Source organism: Cetorhinus maximus, chromosome 21, assembly GCF_964194155.1.
Source record: "Cetorhinus maximus chromosome 21, sCetMax3.hap1.1, whole genome shotgun sequence".
In the NCBI taxonomy this organism is placed as follows: domain Eukaryota; kingdom Metazoa; phylum Chordata; class Chondrichthyes; order Lamniformes; family Cetorhinidae; genus Cetorhinus; species Cetorhinus maximus.
Window position 1 is genome coordinate 82,959,422 of NC_135899.1, and position 20,721 is coordinate 82,980,142.

At 43.9% G+C, this 20,721-nt stretch overlaps 1 protein-coding gene across 1 annotated transcript in view; it reads right to left on the reverse strand.

Annotated features, from left to right (window-relative positions):
- Positions 1-20,156, reverse strand: part of ptafr (platelet-activating factor receptor) — a 39,472-nt gene extending 19,316 nt beyond the window's left edge. The window contains exon 1 of the mRNA XM_078566311.1: positions 19,973-20,156. The gene's annotated coding sequence lies outside the window, so the exon portion shown is untranslated. The remainder of the gene's footprint in view (positions 1-19,972) is intronic.
- Positions 20,157-20,721: the final 565 nt, after the last annotated feature.

Sequence of the window (20,721 nt, forward strand, 5' to 3'; positions counted from 1 at the left end):
CCCCACCCCCCACTTTAAACCACTTTATATTTCTCCCTTCTCCTAACTATGCTTCAGTTCTGCCGAAGGGCCATGAAGGCTCGAAACGTTAACTGATTTCTTCTCCGCCGATGCTGCCAGACCTGCTGAGTTTTTCCAGGTAATTCTGTTTTTGTTTTGGATTTCCAGCATCCGCAGTAGCTTTTAGCTTTTTGTTTTTATTAAAAAGTGGCAGTTCAGGGTTACGCAACTCAACAGACATATCGGCTATGTTTATGCTAGGTCGATCTGTCACCGCAGGAATTAATGGTTCAACGTTAATCACAGGCGGAAAAGCTGGTTGTTGGAATGTCCCTCTGCTCCTAAAACGATCCACATGTTTTCAAACAATTCGGTCTTCTACTTCCACCTGGAAGGACAAGCGACCAGCTTCTGAGACCATTGTGCCAGGAACCCAACAAGGCCCGCTTCCAAAACTCTGCATGAAAACTGTATCTCCCAGAGTAAATCTTTGTGTTTAGCTATGAATATCATGATTCAATTTTTGATTACTCTGATTCTTCTCTACCTTCCCCTCTAAGTTTGGAAACAGCAGACTTAACTTCGTACATAGGTGGCGTTTCAATAATTCCGACAGTGTTGAACCCGTAGTTGAATGAGGCGCCATATGATAATTGAGAAGAAAGCAGGAAAGACAAGTTTCGAGAGTACTTTCTGATAACCTCTTCATTCCTGATTTGAAAGTTTGCACAGCTCTTTCAGCTAAACCATTTGATGAGGGATGATTTGGTGCTGTTTTAATATGTCTGATTCCATTTAAACGCATGAATCTCTGAAACTCTGTACTGGTATAGGCTGTACCGTTATCCAAAACGATGACTTCTAGTGGGCCATGTATACTAAAACCATTGACACAGCTTTTCAATAGTTGTATTCGATGTTTGTGATCTAACCTCATACACATCCATCCACTTAGAATGTGCATCTACGATCAATAAAAATATGGTACCTAAGAATGGACCTGCATAATCAATATGTAGTCTAACCCGGGGTCAACCAGGCCACTCCCACGGACGCAGTGGAGCTGAAACAGACAACTTTTTCTGTTGTTGCTGACAATGGAGACAGTGCTTGCTTTCAATATCACTGCCTATGCCTGGCCACCAGCCATAGCTTCACACAAGCATTTTCATCTTCAAAACGCCTGGATGTGCACTATGAAACTCTGTCAAGAGTGGTTCTCTTCCTTGCGAAGGGACAATGACTCTTGATCCCCACAACAAGATTCCATCTTGACAACTTAACTCTGATTTTCAGGCATGGAATGGTCTTATCTCTTCAGACACTCGTGAATTTAACCACCCTTACAAGGCCTTGGGCTTTCGACAAAATTGGATTTCTGTTCATCCAATTTCTAATTTGCTTCGCACACACAGGCAAAGAGTCCAAGAAATTCAGTACAAGCGCAACTTCTTGTGGCACTGGAGCATGTACAATATTATCTGGTAACGGGAGATGACTGATTGCGTCCACGTTTGCAATATGTAAGCCAGGATGGTGCATATACTCATACAGGGATAATATCAAATCCCAATGTTGAATTCTGGCTGAGGCTATTAGCGGAATGGCCTTATCCTCACTGATTAAACCCATTAATGTTTTATGTTCCAACACAATGAGGAAATGTTGTCCTTGCAGATACTGGTAGAATTTCTTCACGCCGAATATCACCGATAAACCTTCCTTTTCTAGTTGTGAATAACCCTTCTCGGCTGCAGAGAGGGTTCTTGAGACATAGCCAATTGGCCTTTCGGAACCATCTTCTATCCTGTGTGACAACATTGCCCCCACACTGCAAGGACATGCATCACAGGTTAATATTAATTATTTTGATGGGTCATAATGTACCAATAGACATGATGAATGTAATAGCTTCTTAATTTTCACAAAGGCTCCTTCTTGTTGTGAATTCCATGACCAAAGATGATTCTTTTTTAACAATAAGTATATTGCTGCTAACACTGTTGACAAGTTTGGCAAGAAGCAACTATAATAATTGATCATGCCCAGAAAAGACTTGAGTTCATTCACACTGGACGGAGAGGGCACCTCTTTGATTGCCCTAACTTTCTCTTCTACCAGATGCAACTCATGGCATCCACCCAGTGACCCAAGTAAGTAACTTCTGGTGCTTGGAATGTACATTTCTCTTTCTTTAATTGTACACTGGCTTCCAAGAATCTTCTTAACACCTTTTCAAGGTTGGCCAAATGTTCGGCTTCCATTGACCCTGTAATCAGAACATCATCTAGGCATACTACTGCTCGGGGAAGTCCTTTGCAAAAGGACTTTGGAAGATTGCACATGCAGACGATACTCCAAAGGGTGGGCACATATACAGGCCCTTGTGCTTGTTGATGGTTACATATACTCTAGATGTGCCATCCAGCTCTAGCTGTTGCTATGCATGGCTCATGGCCAGTTTGGTATAGGATTTGTGTAGTAATCTGAGATGTAGCACGCCTTTGAGACAAGTATTGTAATATAAGATCACATGATCTTAATGTCCAATAGCAGAGTAAGTTTTATGTTGTGAGCACATAAGTATAGTTGCAGAGTTTAGTTTGTAAATATACAGCATTTGTTTATTCTAACAATGATCTACTGATGTTCTCTGTCTCTGTACCGACTCAGTCACACCAAACAAAGCATGCCACCCGGATCCTTAAGCCCCAACAAACCAAGGGCACTGGATCCAACAAACTGGCGACGAGAGTAATAGCACGAAAAATCATGGGAAAAAATAAGGTAAAAAGTGAGAAAAACGAAGGAAATCAGAAGAACCAAAATGAGGCCGTACCTCGCAGGATAGCCGTAAGTTAAAGAAAATTTCCTTCTGAACATCAAATTAATTCCCAAAGTGATGCTGCAATTTGGAAGAGCGGAGCCATTCGATCCAACCTCGGACGACCGGCCTCACGATGTTCTTCTGCCAGGCGAGTGACATTGCGGGGGAGGGGAAGAGGCGCGCGATCCTTCTGTCCACGTGTGGGAGTAAGACACATGGATTCATTCAAAACCTGTGGGTGCCCACAGTGCCCCAGGCTCCAAAGATTTTGACCGTTTAGTGAACCTCATGAGGAATCATAACCAGCCCAAGCTGTCGGTGACCATATAAAGGTTTAAATTTAACTCAAGAATTAGAGCTGTGGGGAAGACAGTTGCTTCTTATGTGGAGAGACTGAAGCAATTAACTGAATTCTGCGAATTCAGTACTTCTATCAATGATACGCTTAGGGATCGTTTGGTATAAATGAAAACGCGATCCAGAGCAGATTGTTGGCTGAAACAAATCTAGATTTTCCGAAGACTCAGAAGCTATTCGAGGAGCACAAAATGGCGCCGTCCTCCATGTTGGGCAGGGAGCTTCAGCCAAGAAGAGCGGGAAAGTGCAGAGCTTTATTCTGAAGCGGGAAGCAGCCGCCGCTAGCAGACAAATTAAAAAATAAAGCTTTGCAGCAAAAGCATGACATCATAGCAACAGAGATGGAAGTAGACAGCCCTGTAATGAAACACTATTTTAAAAGGTTGAATGTTTCTTCTGCCATCGATTTGGACACCTCGTGAGACATTGTAAAGATAGAGTCAGGCAGACTGTCAGACAAAGGCAAAAACCCTATGAGATAAACAGCTTTGAAAAGCCTGAAGTAATCGATGCTGATATCTATTCGCTGTATAACTTAAAGGTAGGAAGAACAGAGCCTTGCTGTATAACCCTGAGAGTGAATGAGAAACCTATCAGACTGGAGGTGGATACTGGTGCAGCCAACTATGGTGATTGGTGAGCATACTTTAAAATACCTGAATCATGGAGAATGTAAGCTGAATTTAGAAGGAACTGTTGAAAAATTAAAGACTTACACAGGAGAAAACATGCAACTCAAGGGCAGATGTAAAGTCACAGCACACTACGGAGCTCAAACAGTGAGGTTACTCTTGATGGTAGTGGCAGGTGAGGGACCTAGTCTCCTTGGATGAAACTGGCTGAAAGAAAGTAAATTGGAATGGACTGAAATCTTCCAACTGAGAACTAATGGACTTTCACAGCTACTACAAAAATGTGACTCAGCTTTCAAGGAAGAACTTGGAAAAATTGAGGGGCTACAAGCAAAAATTCATGTAGATCCAGAGGCAACACCAAGATTGATGAAGGCAAGACCAATACCTTATGTAATGTGGGATAAGGTAGACGCTAAACGGGACAGATTAGCAAAACTGGGAGTGATACAACCAGTACAATTTTCAGAGTGGGCAGCTCCAATTGTACCTGTTCTCAAACCTGACCAAAGCATTAGAATAGGCGGGGACTATAAATTAACAGTCAATCATGTTGCAAAATTGGATAGACACCCCATACCTAAAATTGAAGATTTATACACTAAACGGGCAGGTGGAAAAGCTTACATGAAGTTAGATTTGAGTCATGCCTACCATCAACTGGAATTAAAGAAGACATCCTGGAAGTTTGTCACCATAAATACACATGAGGGATTGCACCATTTGGCGTATCTTCTGCTTACACAATATTCCAAAGAACCATGGAAAGTTTGTTACTGGGATTGCCCCATGTTGCAGTTTATTTGCAACAATCAATTGCAGTTCTCGTGACTGGACGCACAGATAAGGAACGCTTGATGAATCTGAAGGAAGTTTTGAAACGTTTTTCGCAGGCTGGAGTGAGATTGAGAAGGGAGAAGTACACATTCCAGGCAAAAGAGGTAACTTACCAAGGTCACAAAGTCAATTCACAAGGCCTACAGAGCCAAAGAATACATCCGAACTGAAATCATTCTTGGGGATGATCAATTACTATTCTTGATTGACTAATTTATCGACAGAACTGGCACCATCGTATTGTTTGCTCAAGAAAAACCAGAGCTGGTCATAGCAAACACCATAAGCAGATGCCTTCACAAAAGTGAAAGTTGTTACAATTTCCTACACCTCTAGTGCATTTTGATCCAAAGAAAGAGTTGATATTAACGTGTGATGCATCACCCTGTGGAGTGGGAGCAGCGCTTTCCCATCAAAAGGATGATGGATCAGAACGACCTATAGGTTATGTGTCGAGAACACTTAGTACTGCGGAGAAAAAGTACTCACAAATCAAAAACTGGTGATCATTTTCAGTGTTAAAAACTTTCATCAATATGTACAGGGTCATCACTTTACTATCGTAATGGACCACAAGCCATTATTAGGACTATTCGGTGAAGACAAGGCTATACCCCCTATAGCCTCAGCAAGAGTATAAAGGTGGGCATTGATCTTGGCAGTGTATGAGTATAATTTTATCCATAAACCTGGAAGTTAAATTGCAAATGCAGACGCCCTCAGTCGTTTACCCTTGCAGGTAAAAGATGAGGGTGTTGCAATTCCTCAGGAATTCATTTTGTTATTGAACTTCCTGGGCTCATCACCGATATGTGCTAAACAAATTAAAGATTGGACGAACCGAAACCCAATCTTATCCAAAGTGAGAAGTCGAGCTCTTTTTGGCTAACCACTAAAACAAGAATCCAGTGAAATGAAACTGTATTTCCAGAGAAGATATGAGATAACCAGCCAAGAAGGTATTTTATTATGGGGAGCTTGTGTAGTTGTTCCTCCAAAAGGACGAAGCCATTGTTATCTGAACTTCACAGTGTACATCCCAGAGTTTCCAAAATGAAGGCCATAGCATGTAGCTATATGTGGTGGCCAGGAATGGATGGAGTAATAGAAAACCTTGTAAGAAGATGTGTGCAGTGTCAACAGGTACAAAAATTACCTGCAACAGCCCCATTATACACCTGGGAATGGCCAGGAAGACCATGGGTACAAGTACACATCAATTATGTGGGACCTTTTATGGGAACAATGTTTCTCCTTATCATAGACACTCATTCAAAATGGATTGACATATACAAAGTTAAGTCATCCACGTCTTCAGCGACAATAAACAAGCTACAACAAAGTTTCAAAATTAATGGACTGCCTGAAGTGCTAGTATCAGATAATGGAACAGTATTCACAAGTGCTGAATTGAACCAATTTACAAGCCTCAACGGTATTGTTCATGTGAAAACGCCTCCATGCCACCCTTCTTTGATTGAGGCTGAGGCTAATTATGTCAAACTTTGGGGGGAAGGTACAAAGAAGGCAGGAAAATCAGAAAATGCGACATGATTGTCACAGTCAGGACAGAACATTTAATGTAGGTGAGAAGGTGTTAGTGAAAAATTTTAGAGATGGTCCAGCACGGTTGTTTGGTGAAACAAGTGCAGTAAAGCGACCTCTTTCCTACCACGTGAAAGTCGAAAATCGAATAATAATAAGACATGTGGATCACATGTGTAGCGGAGAAGCAAAATATCCAGAAGTGATTCCACGAGTGTTCGAGAGTGAATCAACATCTCCTGTTGGAAGAACTCAACCGAGTACAAATGTATTTGAAGGGCCGACTGTACCTGAAAGAGTCGAAGAAACTAATTTACAGGAACTTGCTGTAGAACCTGATGCTCAGACGATTTCAATAAGGGAGACTCCAAAGCAAACTTCAGAAGCTGTAGAGCCTGAGACATTCTACACATATAAAGAAACCCCCAGAGAGACTGACTTTGTAAATAATTGAACTGTGTAAATAACTTGATGTAATGAAAAATTGTAAAATTTTCAGTAAAGGGGGAGGGATGTAGTAATTTGAGATGTAATATACCTTTAAAACAAGTATTGTAATGTAAGGTTACATGATCTTAATGTCCAATCACAGAGTAGCGGGGGTTACCTCTATGTGAGAGAGTCTTGAGTTAGTCACTGATGAGTGAAGACAGAGTATTATGTCGTGAGCACATGTGGAGCTGCAGAGTTTAGTTTGTAAATAAACAGCATGTGTTTATTCTAACAACGACCTCCTGATGTTTTCTGCCTCTATACTGACTCGGTCACCCCGAACAAAGTGTGCAACCCGGATCCTTTAGCCTCAACAAACCAAGGGCATTGGATCCAACAATTTGCCCCCAGCTAGCTTTGTGTGAAAGTCACCTATCACGGTGAATTTATTGTCCCCACAAATGCATATAGTTTGATCTGGTTTCATCACAGGGACTATGGGCACTGCCCATTCTGAAAATTGGACTGGCTGGATGATGCCTAGCCTTTCTAACCGGCACAATGCTGCATCCACCTTCTCCTTTAGGACATAAGGCACAGGTCTGGCCTTTAAGGTGTTGCCTGAGAATCTACATATATCTTTGCTTTTAACTTTCCCAATTCGTCACGAAATGCATTGTCGTATTTCCTTAGCAGTTCAGGAACTCATCCTGTTCTCACTTGAAATATTTCAGACCAGTTGAGCTTAATTTTTTTCTAACCAGTCTCGTCTCAGGAGACTAGGTCCTTCACCTGTCGCTATGATCACTGGAAGCTGGGCTGTCTGTTGCCTATAGGACACAGGTACTGGGGCGATGCCCTTTACCTCTATGAATTCTCCAGTGTATGTCTTCAACTGAGCTGTTGTTCGCTGTTCAGTGGCTGGGTACCTTCGTTTAGGTATTTAAATGTGTGCTCTCTCACCACTGCTGTTGAGGCTCCTGCATCTACCTCCATTAGTAGTGGCTTCCCAATCACTTAAATTGTGATGGCTATTGGTTCAGTTTTTATTGCTTTGACATTGTGTGGGGAATAGATGTCGGTATCGGCAGCTTCACGTTCTGTTGTATTATACATTTCAATCGTTTTGGTCTGCTGCCTTATTGGGCTGTTTTGATTTCATCCTGCCTTGCTTTATTACGTGCCCTTTCTTATGGCAGTAATGGCATCCTGCCTCCTTGAACCTGCAGGTGTCCAATACGTGGTCACCCCCCCACATCAATGACAGCAACGTCGGAGGTGCTGCTGAAACGCTTCCACTAGGCCACTTCGCTGCTGTGTCTCTGGTCTCCGCGCCATGCCCAGCAGTAGGTTCCTGCCCCATCTGAAGAACGGCGCCATATTGCACATTCTGTAAAGCCCGTGAGCCTCTCGCAGCATTTTCCATGGCTAGCGTTTTTTCCCACGGCCCGCTTCAAATCGATATCGACCTCTGCGAGCAAACGGCGCCAAATGGCGTCGTCGTGAACTCCACAAACTAATCAGTCCCGCAGCATATCATTGAGTGCGTCTCCGAAGTCGCAGTGCTCAGTCAACTGCTTCAACTTCCCTATATAGGTGGCGATGGACCCCCCCCACCCCCCCACCAACCCCCACCAACCCCCGGGGCCTTTACTCTGGAGTTAAACTTAAACATCTGCATGATTACAGATACTGGCTCCAATCTCCCATAGACACATCGTAAGGGTCAATTCTGCCAAAGAGTGGCATGAATGGTGAGTATACGTTTCTATTTTTCTGAAGAACTGATGAGCTAACATTCACGAGTCGAGGTGCAACGTCGGAGTTATTTTACCCTCGTCACCAAATGTGAGGACTTGGCCTACCAGACAGGTTTCTACTTGAAACCAATGAATTTATTACAGAGAGCTTTTCAGAAGCTACACGCTTGAACCAAGTCCACAGCCAGAAAGCCACGCCCCTGGATTACCCACGCTTACGGCTCATTTGTCAGAGTCTACAAGAATAATGACGTGACCCCTGATAGGCAGTAGGAAAAGGCTGTACCTTCAATCACTACACTCCATTTCCGGCCTTTTGAGGAACCAACGGTTTACCGGCACCACAGTTTCACCTCATCTCACTTTGAATGACATTCATGGCTGCAGTCGTACTGTCACTTTTGTGTTACAATGATCTGATGTAACCCCTAATGTGACACCTTCCTTGGGACGCCCTCCTCACAACCTAGGCTCTGACACCACACGTGGAGCTGAGGGATAAACCTGGCGTCACACCGGGACTTCCTTTATCAATTTATGTAGTTTTACAGATTTTTTTTTTAAATACTTTGAGAAGGCAGACGCTACTGAAAATAGTTTAAGCTTACCAGCTTTGAACAGAATTCTGCATGTTTGGTCTCAATAAACTACAAGCAGCATTACGTAAGGCTGCATCCCAAGCGCATTACAAGGTTTTCGCGCTTTTGCATTCTCACGAATCCGTTTGCTGCCACAGGCCACTCTACAGGCCAGAGTCGAGTGGTGCTGCCTGGGGATGCCCAGCACGCATCTACACCTCTCCCCGGTTGGAAGTAAATGAGGTCCAATATTGGCCTTCAGACCCATCTCTTCCATCACAAGGAACAATCCTTACACTGACAGCCCTGTCAATCCCTGTTGTCTCCTCATGTTGTTGGCCCTGGCGAGATTCAGACAGCTCGGGACACTCATGTGCTGGCAGTTAAAGCCTGGTCTATCTTCATTCAACTGGCTATTACATCTGTAAATATCAAACCCCCCTATCGTCACAGGGATTCCCTCCAAACACACACTGGTTCAATGCCAAACTGAACGGGAATACGTTGGGTTTCCAGCACGCCAGTATTTTTTAATGTTTTAGCCCTCCGCATAGACCAACCCCTGCCCAAACCATGCACCATCCACTTGCAGGTTAAAAGTGCCCCCTCTCATTGAAATAATAGAGAACATATAGGGTTTTAGTGGCAGATAAGCTCTTGTGAGAAACAAGTAGGGGCGATGTTACCATGATGAAAGTCTTTGTGATGGAGAGGGTAAGAGGGTGGGAGCTCATCTTGGTTTCTAAAGAGAATGGTTTGAAAAGTCTGGGCTGAATTTTCCAGGGCCTGTGGAACACAGGCCCTGGAAAATTCAGCCCAGACTTTTCAAACCATTCTCTGGGCTGAATTTTCCTGGACTGGGAGGCAGAAGGGCTGACAAAATGGTGGGCAAGGCATTGGAAGAGGAGACTGATATCTTCTTGCCATCATGCCACAGCACCAGTGGCAGGAAAGTTGGTGGCTAAGATACCCTCTAGGCAACAAATTGAGCCACTTAAGTGGCTACTTAAGGGCCACCTGCTGACTCCGTGGGCATTTTTTCTGCATTGGGAGGTTCCGTTGCCATATTGGGAAACCATCAGGTGAAACATGGCAGCCTCCCAATAGGTTCTTGGCATAGCCCCTACTTCATGGCAACTCCATGGTCCATGGTGGAATCCCCCGGTAGAAATGGCAACCCTCACAGCAATAACAACACCACCTACACAATGAACCGCCGAGTGCTGGGCCCTGCCTGCTTTATCTCGGTATCCCCAACCTACCTGACCTCTTGCCAAGGGCACCCAGCCATTTTGGCTCCCTCTCTCTGGAGCTGCAGCCTCAGCAATGGCCAGCACTGGCAGCGGCACTGACAAGACTGCTGGGCTGCCAATCCTCTTATTTCACTGGTAACTCTTGGGTGAAGGCCCCCATCCTTAATTGGATAACAGCCTTGGTGGTGGCCTCTTAATTGGTGAGCGAAGGAGTTCAGTGATGAGGGAGGTGGTCTGTTCTTTTTCTACCTTCCTCAGCTTCCAGTATTTAGTTCTTACTTCAGTACAGATGAAGAAGCTGGTTGATGAGTAACTGATAAGTTATTCTACTTATAATAAGCAGTTTATAAAAGTTAAGGTATGGCAAGGCAGCTTGGATTATTGTAATGTGCATCCTGTGACATGTGGGAAGTCATGGGCGCACCATGTGTCCTAGACAAACATATCTGCAGGAAGTATCACTGGCTGCATAACTTGAGCAGTGGCTGGAGACACTGTGTGCATCCATGAGACAGAGAACTACATGGATAGCACATTTAGGGAGATGTTCACACTGCAGGTTAGGAACATGCAGGCACAGAGGGAATGGGTGATGGCCATGCAGTCTAGGAGAACCAGGCAGGTAGTTCAGGGATTCCCTGAGTTGATCTCACTCACTAACAGGTTTTCCATTTTGGATGATTCCTCAGAGGACTGCAGCAGGAGCCAAGGCCATGGCACCATGGGTAGCTCAGCTACACAGGAGGGGAGAAAGAAGAGAGGAAAAATAATAAGAACATAAGAACTAGGAGTAGGAGTGGGCAATTCAGCCCCTCGAGCCTGCCCCGCCATTCATTTCGATCATGGCTGATCTCATTTCGGCCTCAACTCCAATTTCCCGCCCTCTCCCCAAAACCTTTCAACACATTACTAATTAAAAATCTGTCTATCTCCTCCTTAAATTTATTCAGCGTCCCAGCATCCACTGCACTCTGAGGTAGTGAATTCCACAGATTCACGACCCTTTGAGAAAAGGGTCTCACCTCTACCACCCCTTAGCCTAAAACTATGGCCTCTCATTCTAGAATGTCCCACAAGGGGAAACACCCACTCCACGTCTACTTTGTCTATCCCCTTTAGCATCTTATATACCTCAATTAGATCTCCTCTCATCCTTCTAAACTCGAGCCTAAACTGCTCAATCTCTCCTCATAAGACAAGCCCTGCATCTCTGGAATCAATCTAGTGAACCTCCTCTGAACCCCCTCCAGTGCAACTACATCCTTCCTCAAGTAAGGGGAACAAAACTGTGCACAGTACTCCAGGTGCGGTCTCACCAATGCCTTGGACAGTTGCAACAACACTTCCCTATTTTTATATTCTATTTCTTTAGCAATAAATGCCAAAATTCCATTTGCCTTCCTTATTACCTGCTGTACCTGTATACTAGCTTTCAGCGATTCATGCACGAGGACACCCAGATCCCTCTGCACTGAAGCTTTCTGAAGTTTCTCTCCATTTAAATAATAAGTCACCTTTTTATTCTTCCGACCAAAATGGATAACCTCACACTTATCCACGTTAAACTCCATCTGCCAAATTTTGGCCCATTCACCTAACCTGCCCATATCCATTTGTAAATTTCTTATTTCTTCATTGCAACTTACTTTCCTAACCATTTTGGTGTCATCTGCAAATTTGGCTATAGTACCTTCTGTCCCTGAATCCAAGTCATTAATATAGATTGTAGTTGGGGCCCAAGGACCGAACCCTGTGGCAGCCCACTAGTTACAGCTTGCTATCCAGAAAAAGACCCATTTATCCCGACTCTCTGCTTTCTGTTGGTTAGCCAATCCTCTATCCAAGCTAACATATGTGTGTGATCTTATCTTGTGTATTAATCTTTTGTGCGGCACCTTATCAAAGGCCTTCTGGAAGTCCAGATATACTACATCTACAGGATCCCCATTATCCACTTTGCTTGTCACATCTTCAAAGAACTCTAGCAAATTAGTCAAACATGATTTACGCTTCATCAAACCATGCTGACTCTGATGGATTGCATTTTGACTTTCCAAATGCCCCATTACTACTTCCTTAATAATGGTTTCCAACAATTTCCCAATGACAGACATTAAACTAACTGGTCTATCATTTCCTACTTTCTGCCTCCCCTCCTTTTTGAATAAGGGCATCATATTAGCATTTTTCCAATCCACTGGAACCTTTCCAGAATCCAGGGAATTTTGGAATATTATAGCCAATGCATCCACTATCTCTGCTGCCACTTACTTTAAGACCCTGGGATGTAGGGGATTCGTTAGGGGAACAGACAGGCATTTCTGCAGCAGTAAACATGACTCCAGGATGGTGCGTTGCCTTCCTGGTGCCAAAGTCAAGGACGTCACAGAGTGGCGACAGGACATTTTTCTGTGGGAGGGTGAACAGTTCCACATTGGTACCAACAACATAGGTAGGAAGAGGGATGAGGTTGAAAGCAGATCTTAGGGAGTTAGGAAAGAAATTAAAAAACAGGACCTCAAAAGCTGTAATCTCATGATTACTCCCAGTGCCATGTGCTAGTGATATGAATAGGGGGATTGAGCAATTGAACACGTGGCTGGAGAATTTGTATAGGAGGGAGGGCATCAGATTTCTGAGGCATTCGGACCAGTTCTGGGTCAGGTGGGACCCAACAAAGATGGACGGGCTGCATCTTAACAGGTCCGGGACTAATATCCTCACAGGAAGGTTCACTAGTGCTGTTGGGAGGGTTTAAATTAGATTGGCAGGGGGCTGGGAACCTGAGAGGGAGCTCAGGTTGGAGGGAAGCAAAACTGGTAACAGAAAGTAGAAAAATAGTGTGCTAAATTAGAAGGCAGATGAAGTGAAGGCAAGCATCAAATAGGATTAAAATGGGGAATAATGTTAAAAAGACAAAGGGGACTTGACCTGAATGCACGCAGCATTCACAATAAGGTAGATGATTTGAAGGCAGAAATAGAGGTAAATTGGTATGATTTAATTTCCATTTCAGAGATGTGTAACAGGGTGACCAAGATCAGGAACTGAATATTCAAGGATATTCGTTATTTAGGAAGGATGGGCAAATAGGAAAATGAGGTGGGGTAGCACTGTTAACAAGGGACAAGATCAATACATTAGTGAGAGAGGATCTTAGATCAAAGGATTAAGATGTAGAATCGGTTTGGATGGAGCTAAGAAACAACAAGGGGCAGGAAACATTGGTGGTGGTTGTTCATAGGCCACCAAACTGTAGAGGTAACATTGGGCACAATATAAATTGGGAAATTAGAGCTGCATGTAACATGGGAAATACAGTAATAATGGGAGACTTCAGTTTATACAGAGACTGGGTAAACCTAATTAGCACCAATGTTGTAGAGGATGAATTCCTGGAGCGTGGATGAGATGGGCTTCTGGAGCATTGCGTCGAAGAACCAACTAGGGATTGAGCTATTTTAGATTAGTATTATGAAATTAGAAAGGGCTAATTAATAATCTTGTTGTAAAAGAGCCTTTCGGAAATAGTGACCATAATATGATAGAATTTTATATTAAGTTTGAAAGTGAAAGAGTTCATTCCGAAATTGGGGTCTTAAATCTGAACAAAGGAAACAATGAAGGCATGGGGGTAAGTTGGCTGTGGTAGATTGGGAAAATACACTAAAATAAAGGCAGTAGACAGGCAATGGTGAACATTTAAAGAAGTAATACAACACACATACATTCCACTAAAACAACAGGAAAGGTGAATCAACCGTGACTAACTAAAGAAGTTAAAGATTACATTAGGTAAAAGGAAGTGGCTTATAATGTTGCAAGAAAAAGTGGTAAATCCGAGGATTGGGAGCAATTTAGAATCCAGCAAAGGAGGGCCAAGAAACGAATAAAGGAAGGGGAAAAAGAATATGAATGCAAGCTAGTGAGAAACATAAATACAGGCTTGCTATGGCGTGGCTGATGGTGTGTGCCAGGTGGATCAAATCAACAAGGGAAACTTGATCACACAGTCACAATGATTTTGCAATTTGCATTTTATTTTGAATGCATGCCCTGAGTTCAGTAGTAATAAGTCCACTAAGACTCTAGAGATTTTTACAAAACTAAATTAAACATTTAGTAACAAAGGAAAAGATTTCAAGCACATACACAGGTCTACAAATTACTACTATAATAACTCCTAAAACTCCTAATTAATCTGGCTTCCAGTTACACCCTTGTTAAGGCAATGGTAAAAAAAAATAGATTTAAACAGATCCAGGCAAGTCAACACAATAGATAAAAGCAAAATACTGCGGATGCTGGAAATCTGAAACAAAAACAAAAATTGCTGGAAAAACTCAGCAGGTCTGACAGCATCTGTGGAGAGAAAGATAGAGTTAATGTTTTGAGTCCATGTGACTCTTCTTCAGAACTAAAGAGAAGTAGAAATGTGGTGAAATATATACTGTTTAAGGGGGGTGGGACAGGTGGAGCTGGGTAGGAGGCCAGTGATAGGTGGAGGCAAAGGAGAGATTGCAAAAAATGTCATAAACAAAAGGTCGAAGGAGTGTCGATGGTGGTGATACTGGCTAAAGGAGGTGCTAATGGTGACATTAAGAGTAGGAAGCAGGATGAGCAAGTGACAGATGACCCTAGTAGGGGTGGGGTGGGGGGAGGGGACAATGTGGGAAATAAGATCGAAATAGGCCAAAAGGTGGGGATAAAACAATGAATGGAAATGAATTTTAAAAATAATAATAGAAATAGGTGGAAAAAAATGTATATATATAAAAATTGAAAATAAATATTGAAAAAAGGGGATCAAAAAAGGGGTGAGGATGAAGGAAAGAGTTCATGATCTGAAGTTGTTGAACTCAATGTTAAGTCCAGAAGGCTGTAAAGTGCCTAATCAGAATATGAGGTGCTGTTCCTCCAATTTGCGTTGAGCTTCACTGGAACAATGCAGCAAGCCAAGGACAGACATGTGGGCAAGAGAGCAGGGTGAAGTGTTGCAATGGCAAGCGACAGGGAGGTCTGGGTAATGCTTGCGGACAGACCGAAGGTGTTCCACAAAGCGGTCACTCAGTCTGCGTTTGGTCTCTCCAATGTAGAGGAAACCGCATTGGGAGCAGCGAATGCAGTAGACTAAATTGAGGGAAGTGCAAGTGAAATGCTGCTTCACTTGAAAGGCGTGTTTGGGCCCTTGGACGGTGAGGAGGGGGGAAGTAAAGGGGCAGGTGTTGCACCTTCTGCGATTGCATGGGAAGGTATCATGGGAAGGGGTTGAGGTGTAGGGGATGATGGAGGAGTGGACCAGGGTGTCCCAGAGGGAACGGTCCCTATGGAATGCTGACAGCGGGGGGGGTGAAGGGAAGATGCGTTTGGTGGTGGCATCATGCTGGAGTTGGCGGAAATGGCAGAGGATGATCCTTTGAATGCAGAGGTGGAGTGAAAAGTGAGGACAAGGGGACCCTATCATGATTCTGGGAGGGAGAGGAAGGTGTGAGGGCGGATGCGCGGGAGATGGGTTGGACACAGTTGAGGGCCCTGTCAACCACCGTGGGTGGAAAACCTCGGTTAAGGAAGAAGGAAAACATGCCAGAAGCACTGTTTTGAAAAGTGGCATCATCAGAACAGATGCAACGGAGGCGAAGGAACTGAGAGAATGGGATGGAGTCCTTACAGGAAGCAGGGTGTGAGGAGCTGTAGTCGAGGTAGCTGTGGGAGTCAGTAGGCTTGTAATGAATATTGGTGGACAGTCTATCACCAGAAATTGAGACTGAGAGATCAAGGGAAGGAAGGGAAGTGTCAGAGATGGAACATGTGAAAATGATGGAGGGGTGGAAATTGGAAGCAAAATTAGTAAATTTTTCCAGGTCCAGGCCAGAGAATGAAGCAGCACCGAAGCAGTCATTGATGTACCGGAGAAAGAGTTGTGGGAGGGGGTCGGAGTAGGACTAGAACAAGGAATGTTCCATATACCTCATAAAGAGATAGGCATAATTGGGGCCTATGTGGGTACCCATAACCACACTTTTCATTTGGAGGGTGTGAGACAAGTTTAAGGAGAAATTATTCAGTGAGAGAACAAATTCAGCCAGACGGAGGAGAGTGGTGGTGGACGGGGATTGTTCGGGCCTCTGTTCAAGAAAGAAGCGGAGAGCCCTCAGACCATCCTGGTGGGGATGGAGGCGTAGAGGGATTGAACGTCCATGGTGAAGAGGAGGCAGTTGGGCCCAGGGAACTGGAAATTGTTGATATGATGTAGGGCATCAGAGGAATCACGGGTGTAGGTGGAAAGAGACTGGACAAGGGGAGAGAGAACAGAGTCAAGATAGGAAGAAATGAGTTCTGTAGGGCAGGAACAGCCTGACATGATCAGTCTACTGGGACAGTCTCGTTTGTGGATTTTGGGGACAACGTAGAAGCGGGCCGTCCGAGGTTGGGAGACTATCAGGTTGGAAGCTGTGGAGGGAAGATCTCCAGAAGAGATGAGGTCAGTGACAGTCCTGGAAACAATGGTTTGATGTTCGGTGGTGGGGTCATGGTCCAGGGGAGGTAGGAGGAAGCGTCTGCGAGTTGGCGCTCAGCCTTTGTGAGGTAGAGGTCAGTACGCCAGATAACAACAGCACCACCCTTGTCGGCAGGTTTGATAACAAAGTCAATGTTGGACCTGAGGGAACCGAATGCGGCAAGTTCAGAAGGAGACAGGTTAGAGTGGGTCAGAGGAGCAGAGAAATTGAGATGGCTGATGTCACGCCGACAGTTCTCAATGAAAAGATCAAGAGCAGGTAGGAGGTCAGAGGGAGGGGTCCAGGTGGAGGTAGAATACTAGAGGCGGGTGAAAGGATCAGTTGAACGGGGAGAGGACTCCTGCCCAAAAAAGTGAGCACGGAGACGAAGACGGCGGAAGAAGAGTTCAGCATCGTGCCGAGCCCGAAATTCATTGAGGTGAGGGCGTAAGGGTATGAAACGGAATCCTTTGTTGAGCACTGAACGTTCAGCATCAGAAAGGGGAAGGTCAGGAGGTATGGTGAATACAAGGCCGGGGCTGGGATTAGAAGACGGGATGGGGTCAGAAGGACGGGAAGTGGTGGAGGGTCCTGGATGGGCGTTGGTATCAATGAGTTGTTGGATTTTGCATTGCTTAGCACCTGAAAGAAAGACAAAGTTTCTTGCTAAGGCGTCCGATGAGACGAAGAATAAAATGAAACAGGGGGCAAGGACAGCTTAGAAATAGGGCGAGTTGGTGCTGCTGGAAGGAGAGGTCGAGTGTGTTCATATAGCAGCGCATGGCACTGAGTGTGGATCTCAGGATGCGATGAGAACAGCAGTCCGAGGAACGTTGTATGTCTCAGAGATACCTGTAATCCTGGATGAATTCAAAACATGAGGGATGGAACTTCAGTTGGAATCCACATGGGGTAAGTCAGAGACGGAGACAGTCACTGAGGAAGGAAATATGGCTGTGAAAGCGAGTTTTAGTAAACACCTTGTCAAACACCAGGAGAGAAATGGAAAGCAATGAAGGTGAACAGGGCCAAACAGACAAGTGGAAATCCTGTCGGAGGGAAGAGCAGTATTTCTTCAAGGTAGGTATTCCTGGAAGAGAAGTGGCAGTCAATTAAACATTCTAAAAGCAAAATACTGCGGATGCTGGAAATCTGAAACAAAAGCAAAAATTGCTGGAAAAACTCAGCAGGTCTGACAGCATCTGTGGAGAGAAAGACAGAGTTAACGTTTCGAGTCCGTATGACTCTTCATCAGAACCAAAGAGAAGTAGAAATGTGGTGAAATTTAAACTGTTTAAGGGGGGGGTGAAGCAGGTGAAGCTGGATACAAGGCCAACGATAGATGGAGGCAAAGGAGTGATAGCAAAAGATGTCATAAACAAAAGGTCAAAATCAACACAATACCCTGGGCAGTAGAATTTAAAGTGGCTTTTCCTAGCTTCAGTTTCTGTGGACAGCAGATTAATGCACAGCTACTGGAGGCTTTTCACACTTCTGGTAGATCTTGTAATGCCTTCCTCTCTGACACATTGCCTCTTCTCATTTATATATATTTATATAACCCTTTTAATACAATTCCAAATTCCATATGTCTTTGGAACTTTACTTTTCCCATAATATAAATCTTTTCATGGTGCTAATATTATCAGTAACCTTTGGGGAAAAATAAACACACTGCTTGGCCTAGCTTCTCTGGCTAGGTGTAAACATCCTACCACCTCTTTGAAATTCAAACTGCCCTGATTTATCTAAAAATGCAAATTCTCCTCACCTCACATTCTAAGACTTCAGCTATGTTTATGTATTTAGCTTTTCAAACCTAGCTTCCTGTGATGAGTCAAAGCCTCCAGACCTGCTGTCTCCAATTCAATTAAATCCCACACACACACACACACACACACAGAAACTATGCACACCCCACTATTAACCTACGTTTACAATAAATCACAATAATATTATGAGAGTTATTATATTTTTATGATGGGCTGTAAAATCTTCTTTAGGTATGTGAAAAGGAAAAGATTAACAAGGACAAATATGGGTCCATTACAGGCAGAGACAGGAGAAATTATAATGAAGAATAGGGAAAGGGTGGAGAAACTAAAAAATTCCTTTATGCCTATCTTCATGGAGGAAGATACAGAAAATCTCCCAGAAATACTGGGCAACCAAGGGGCTTGTGAAAATGAGGAACTAAAAGAAATTAGTATTAATATAGAGGTTGCACTCAAAAAATTAATTGGATTAAAGGTTGATAAATCCTGACAGGGCCATAAAATTCCACCTGTAAGTTGTGAGGAGGATGCAAGGAGGCTTCATGGGGTCTTGACAGGCTAAATGAATGGGCAGCAATGTGGCAGATGAAATATAATGTGAATTAGTGTGAAGTTACCCACTTTGGTGGAAAAAAAACAGAAATGCAGAGTATTCCTTAAATGGTGAGATGTCGGGAAGTTTTGGTGTCCAAAGGGACCTGGATGTCCTTGTTCATGAGTCACTAAAAGCTAGCATGCAGGCGCAGCAAGCAATTAGGAAGCCAAAGGGTAAGTTGGCCTTCATTGCAAGGGTATTTGAGAACAGGAGTAAAGATGTCTTGCTGCAATTGTATAGAGCCTTTGGTGATACCACACCTGGAGTATGGTTTTGGTCTAAGGAAGGATATACTTGCCAGGGTGGGAATGCAGTGGAGGTTCACCAGACTGATCCCTGGGATGGCAGGATTATCTTATGAAGAGCGATTGAGGAAACTGGGCCTGTATTGTCTGGAGTTTAGGAGAATGAGAGGTGATCTTATTGAAACTTACAAAATTCTCACAGGGCGTGACAGGGTACTTGTCAATAGGTTGTTTCCCCTGGCTGGTGAGCCTAGAACCAGGGGACACAGAATAAGGGGCAGGCCATTTAAGACTGAGATGAGGAGGAATTCCTTCACTCAGGGGGCAGTGAGCCTTGAGAATTCCCTATCCCAGGGGGCTGTGGAAGCTCAATCATTGAGCATGTTCAAGACAGAAATCGATAAATTTCTGGGTACGAATGACATCAAGGGACATGGGGATAGCATGGGAAAGTGGTGTTGAGGTAGATGATCGGCCATGATCTAACTGAATAGCAGAGCAGGCTCAACGGGCTGAATGGCCGTACTCGTGCTCCTATGCCCCTATGTTCCTATATTCTAAGAGTAAATGAAGCCCAAGAGCCAGTTTGCATCAGAGGAGCCCAGGAACTCAGAAGATAAGACTTTTTTAAATTGTTACCGTTTCTTGGTGGCAGAGAGCACTGGATTGCTCCTAAGTAGAGCAGGATCTTACAGCAGGGATTCCGGCAGGGCAGCAAAGCAGTCAAGTCCAGGATCTGGAGAGAAACGATGGGGCTAAGGAAAATTCTGTTGCTTTCTCGCAGACTTTGAGTTTCCTTCTGCTTTTGTAGTTCACAGAGTAATGACAATATAAAGTCCTGACTTGGAAAACACCTTTGAGGTGTAGGTTTCCAGTCACACCAATTTGAAGATCTTATCACCAACTTACGTACATGTCCGTACACGTATCGGCTCCCAGCGTATCCAATTTTGATTCGAGTCCCAGAACTATATTTAAATGTCATTACTGTTACACATTCCCCCTGCCCACGTAGGTTTCAATATCAAAACCAATGCAGCTGTAACATTGGAAACACCCACAGAGAAAACCTAATCGGTCACATTGTAGACGTGACATGGTTTAACATGTAACATTTTGTGCGTAATTGTAAAATGCAACCGCAAAAATCTGTCACAACTCCTATGTAGCACACTAACTTACATGTTATTGTAATGTAAAAGCAGGTTTTCCTCCGGGTATCTCTCCTAAAGGCACTGACCTACTCTTTTAGCTGATGAGCGGTTAGGATTTAGCACTGCCTAATAGGGCGGAGGGTACAAGGTTTCTCAGTAACCTTTGTCACGATTTCAGTAGAGACCAGCAACATTTTTTTAAAGTACACGAAATTCAGAATCCTGATTATTTAC